Below are 5588 nucleotides of genomic sequence, written 5' to 3'. Positions count from 1 at the left end.
CTTTTCCATCCCCCCAAGCCTCTGTTCTTCCCCAAGCCCCCCTCCCAGCTGACCCCCGCCATGGGGTGGGGATGGCTGTGGGTTTGGGGGCACCCATAGCCGCTGGTTGGCTTCCCACGCCTCGGTGCCAGCCCCACATCTGCCCACCAGAGACAATGAGGAGGGGGGTTACGGTGGGGGGTTGGAGCTTTGCAATGGGCAGTGGGACTGCCAGGGATGTGGCATCACAGCGTTGACTGGGGCTGCAAGCAGCTCACGTTCCAAAACGTCCCAAATATCCAGGAAACGGGTAGAAAAGAATACAAAGAATTGTATGAGGTCACACGTTGGGCAGAAGTGTTTGGGTTTCTTGGCAGGGCTTTGTCCCAGAGCATCACCTGGACGCAGGGTGCTGCAGGGTTATGTAGGGGTTAAAGAGAGCAAAGCAGATCTTCTGGCCATTTCCATGGACCAGGATAGCATTTCTTGCCCGAGCCTGGGAGCAGCATCTGCTGCTGCTGCAGGGAGAGACGTGCTCAGGGTCCAGGCTGGATGTGGCTCTGGGCAGCCTGGTCTGGTGGTTGGTGACCCTGCACATAGCAGGGGGGTTGAAACTAGATGATCACTGTGGTCCTTTTCAACCCAGACCATTCTACAATTCTATGGTTCTTTGATTCTATGATTCCTTAGTGGTGTTTAAATACAAAAGCAGTTTTGCTGGAGCCAACACATTTTACATGAGTGTAACACTGCTAACACCACGTTCCACTTCTTTTATTCGGGTAACACCACAAAGCACTTTGATTTCAGTTGCTTCTTTCTGGTTAACTTTTGCTGTGTATTGCATCCCCCAGTCAGACCGTACCACCTAAATCACTGAAAAACTCGTGTGGATTTGTCACATCCTGATGCAATTCAACCCAAACCACGCTGCTGCTTCTACACTGGAATTTCTCAGCAATCCAATGTTCCAGATTGGATTTTCTCCTCCCCGTCATTTGGGAAGAAGAGATGTCTTTTGGGGAGGGGGAGGTGTGGGGGGAAAGGTAAGCTCCCTTTTTCCCTGTGCTGGATGGGGTTTGCGTGCTCACCTCCATCTCTGAGGCAAATCTTCCCCTGCTGCCCCACCGTAGATAATTAAATGGATCCTTTTCCATGTAGCTTGCCTCCCTGAATGCTTCTGGTGCCTGACACGATTTGTCAGCTGTATCTCTGCTGTAATCCCATTTTTGCCCCCTCTCCCTGCCCTGCTTTGTGTTCAGGACCCTCTTCCCTCTTGTCTCACAGCTCCTGCTGCTCTGCTCTTCCTTCCTAGGGAGCCTGCAGTCTATCAACTCTGCTCTTAAACTCGGTGCTCATGAACTTGGCATGTTTGGTTTGATCAGAGTTAATTGCACACAAGCCCCAGCCGTCGATACACAGGGGTTCTTTGTTCCTGCAAGAATCGCCTGCCCCATAGGGTCACAGTGGCCACGACCTGCTGTCCCCAGGGGTCACTCTGCCAGCATGCACTGTCAATTCAATCCGGGCACCGTAGCAGAGGGTGGGATGCTGCAGGTTTCTGCAGTGTGAAGGCCAAAACAGGGAGAGGGGCAGCCAGTCAGCACCTTCCCAGTAGGCAGTGGAGGCTTTGAGGTCAGGTGCATTGAAATAACGCGATGAGCAATGAGTTTATGGATGGGGAGAGAGGGTGACAGTGATGTTTCGGGTGGATTAACCCCTACCAGACTTACACAAGAGGCCTCCCAGATTAAGTTCAGTGGTTTGTGAAGGATCCCTTTTTGCTTAGCCATGCAGCCCATGACTATGAATCTGGTCGGCGCACTCCTGCTCACCAGGCTCAGCCCCCCTTAACTAACCCCCCCATGTCCTTAGAGACCTGAACCCCCACGTTCCCCTTTCCCGAGGGGCTTTCCAAGCTGCTCAGAAGCATCCATTGAATTCTTACTGGGCTTATGTGTTCCCACCACCAGGCAACACGCTGTGGTCCCATGCTAGCTTGATGGGGGCCATCGCTGCAAAGCCACAGCAGCAGAGGCCCAGATGAGTGATGAGACAGATTATTTTGCTGTCCTGCCATCCTTTGAGACTGGGGTACCTGACAATAGGTGCTGAAAAGCACCAGATCCACCAGCACTGAGATTTATGGAGGGCTGGAGGCACCAGAACCGAGGGGTTGGTGGCTCCTGGGCCAGAAGAACCCTCCGACCTTCCTCACCCAGCCAGCTCCTCCTCTTCTGCTGCTGGGGAAGGAAACCTCTAGCAGGTTTCCATTTGAGTGAGCTCAAGGGATGAGTTAGGGCTCATGTTGGAGGGGCCAGGGGGTGGTGGCTGGTGGCAGCAGAGGGCATGAGGCCCTTGGGAGCATTTCCTCAGGCAGGTGGGAACGGTCCCAGAACGGCGCAGGCGGGCGAGACGCTGCCTTCAGGCACTTTCCCAATCCCTCACACCTGGTACTCCGTCAATGCAACCACTTGGCTAAATGTGGGTCATTGTAGGAGGGTGCAGCCACTCGAGCAAACAAGCCTCAATTGCCCACTGATTGGGGTGTCTGAGAGCACCGTCACTGAAATTTCTGAGGGGGGAGGCATTAATAATCCCCATTCTGTCTCCACAGCCCTTGCCCCCTTGTTATTTCCCTCTTTGTGTCTTAATTTGGCCCATTATTATTATTTTATAAAAGGGCCCTTTCTCCACCCCCTCCCTCTTGAAGACACTCCTTAGACCGATGGGAAAATGGCAAGGAATAATTATGAAAAACATCAGTGGAGAGAGGGCCATCTGAGAGGGATTAAAGGATTACAATTAAAACTCATTTTAGGGAGGTGGTGTGACATTAGCGTTTCCATTCTTCCCCTCACCCCCCCCTTCCCCAAACACCCTCCGGGCTATCTGGGTCTAAGTTGATTAAATGACAAACTCCAGCTCGGAGGGAAACAACAACAAATTAAAAATAGAGTAAAATGGGAGGGGGAGAAAGGGAATAAAAAAAAATAAAAAAAAATACCCAAAAATGATTTGCAAAAATTGAGGTCACTGGGAATTACTGCAAGTTCTAGCAGCAGCTGGAAGCAGGGTGGACAAAGCACCTGCTGCTAATAGCAGATTGCTGGTGATGGAATCATCTTCCCTCTGCCTGGTCCTGCACAGGGGAAGGTCTGCTTGCAGAACACTGCTTTGCAGCATCAGTGCCAACCTTGCAGCTGTCTACACTCTGCTCCACGGTCTCACACCACCAGGGAGAGGATAGAGCGGAGACCTCAGGCCCACAGCCCTCATATCCCTCAGCCCAGGTTTGCAGCAGGGCAGCACGGTGCAGTGCAAGCATCCAAAATGCTGCTGGAGCCGTGGAGCCCGTGTTGATGCTGCTGTGCATCCCCTTCTGCCACGGCTGCGTGGCACACTGTGCTCTGTTCTCACTGCTCGGCTTTGCATTTGGCAGCTGCTATCCCTGCTTGGCTCAAGAAGGCTTGGTGGTGGCTTGATTTCAACAAGTAAAATGAATTATGGGATGCTTGCTGGCCACTGAGGCTGGTGGTTGTGGAGTCTGTTATGGAGGATTTCCCTCCATAAAACAAAAATGCCTATAAACCACGTGAATCTGATGACACGAGTACCTCAACCTGCGTTGGAAGCCTTGTTTGAAGGGGAATATGGGCTGGTGGAAGGCAGACATCCAACACCAGCTCTGCAATTTGCAGCCTTTGGGGTGTTCTGGAGGTGGGAGCTTCGAGTGCAAAGACTCTGACCTGCAAGCACAGATCTCAACCATAAAAACCAAACCACTTGCAAGCACATGGGCTGGGGATCCTTACCCCAGACATATGTCTTCCATTGGCATTGGGGGCGCAGGGAGGAGCACCCCTGCACCCCCTGCTCTGGGTTGGACCCGTTGCTTCTCTCCTTGGCAGAGCTGGGCACCATCACGTGGCTGCACACGTGGGCACAGCGCTGTCATGTGAGGTGCCACATCGTTGTCTCATATTGTGAGGCTGCAAAAAGCTGAACGGAAGGGAAACTCCCCCTTCTCCGATCCGGCCTATTTTCTTTCCTCTCCTTTTGTTTCTGGTTTCCGGAACTATGCAGCAAAGCAAAGCATGGGGAGAAGAAAGAAGCTGAAGAAAGCTGGCATCTGGCAGGGAAAAGAGCAAAATAGCAGAGCAGGGCTTTGGGCAGAGGTGCAAGGTGCCACCCCCCAGCCCCACCAAGCAGGGGCTGCCTGGGACTTGGCTGAGCCCTAGAAAAATTAATCTGAACACAGGACGGGCTCCATAGGTGACTCCAGGAGAAGCCAAGCCTTGAATTCAGGAACTGAGTAGGCATCTCTCTGCAGCCTCTGTCCCTCATCCACAACCATCACTGGGTGCAGGCAGCCTCATGCTGCAACCTTTGCAAGGCAGACAGGGGACGAGGTGGGGACCATCCTTCTGCAGCACCCTGTGATGTCCCTTGGCAGGCAGGGTGAGACATGCCAGAATATATTTGATTCCTGTTTATTTTTTTTCCTCCATCCCGGCCAGTACAGAGGGGTCTTTGCATACAGCCCCAGATGAAGATAATGTTAATTGGGTCAATTAATTAGGACCGAGATGCACTGTTTTCCCCCGGAGTAGAAAATACGGTAAACTCCATTTTTTGTGAGCCGTTTATTCAGCCGGGGAGGTCGCAGCAGAATAGCAGTGTCAAAGGAGCTGCCATTGCCAAAGTCCTCGTGTCCCCTCTGCACCGCCCCAGAAAGGGAACAAAACTCTGTTGACAGCAAAGTCCCAGCAGGAGCCCTGAGCTGAGGGGCACCGGGCAGCGAAGCGGAAAGGGTGCCAGCTTCCCGAGCACCGGGAGGGAACAGGCTGCAATCCCCAGCATTTCAATGGCCGGGGGGAAGCAATCAGGCCTTTCAGGGCTGTTCTCGGAGGCGCAGAGGGGACAATGTGCTGCTGGCAGCGGGACAGGGCGCAAGGGACAAAGGGCTGCCCGTGGTTGGGCACAGCTCCGTCCCATCTCAGGGTGCTCCCAGGCCCCTGGGCCAGGGGCAAACCCACGTGGCTCTCCGTCTGTTTTATGTTATCCTTTGGGATGCACGTGATGCACACCTCCACCAGCGAGCAGAAGATGACAGGGTGCTGACCGTTGCTCGCCGAGCCCCTCTTGCTTTGCTTTTTCCTCACCGCAACCCAGAAGCTTGCAGTCAGCAGAGCTCAGCCCATGCCCGCTCTCCCAGCTGCACCATAGCTCTGCCCAGACCCTTGCAATGGGATGGGAGGGTTTAGGATTCTGCTGCCACTGTGGGGTTTTTGCACCTGGATGCGCTCAGTGCATATCCCACAGCTCTTCAGCAGCGCTGCCCACAGCTCCATCTCCTGTCAGCATCGCCCTGCTTGCTTGCAGGGCAGTGCATCCTGGGAATTTCCTTCCCCAGAATGCCTTCACCCCGACCCGATGCTGCACACAACCATCACACCGACCCCCCCTCCCCTCCTGCTGACCAGAGCAAGGATGAAAGCGGCTCTTTTCTTTTTTTCCCTCTTTCTTTCATTCATTCATTCATTCATTTATTCTTTCTTTCTTTCTTTCTCTCTTTCTTTCTTTCTCTCTTTCTTTCTTTCTTTCTT

The sequence above is a fragment of the Meleagris gallopavo genome, chromosome 27, assembly GCF_000146605.3.
Source record: "Meleagris gallopavo isolate NT-WF06-2002-E0010 breed Aviagen turkey brand Nicholas breeding stock chromosome 27, Turkey_5.1, whole genome shotgun sequence".
NCBI lineage: Eukaryota > Metazoa > Chordata > Aves > Galliformes > Phasianidae > Meleagris > Meleagris gallopavo.
Note: the sequence above shows the minus strand (reverse complement) of the source record.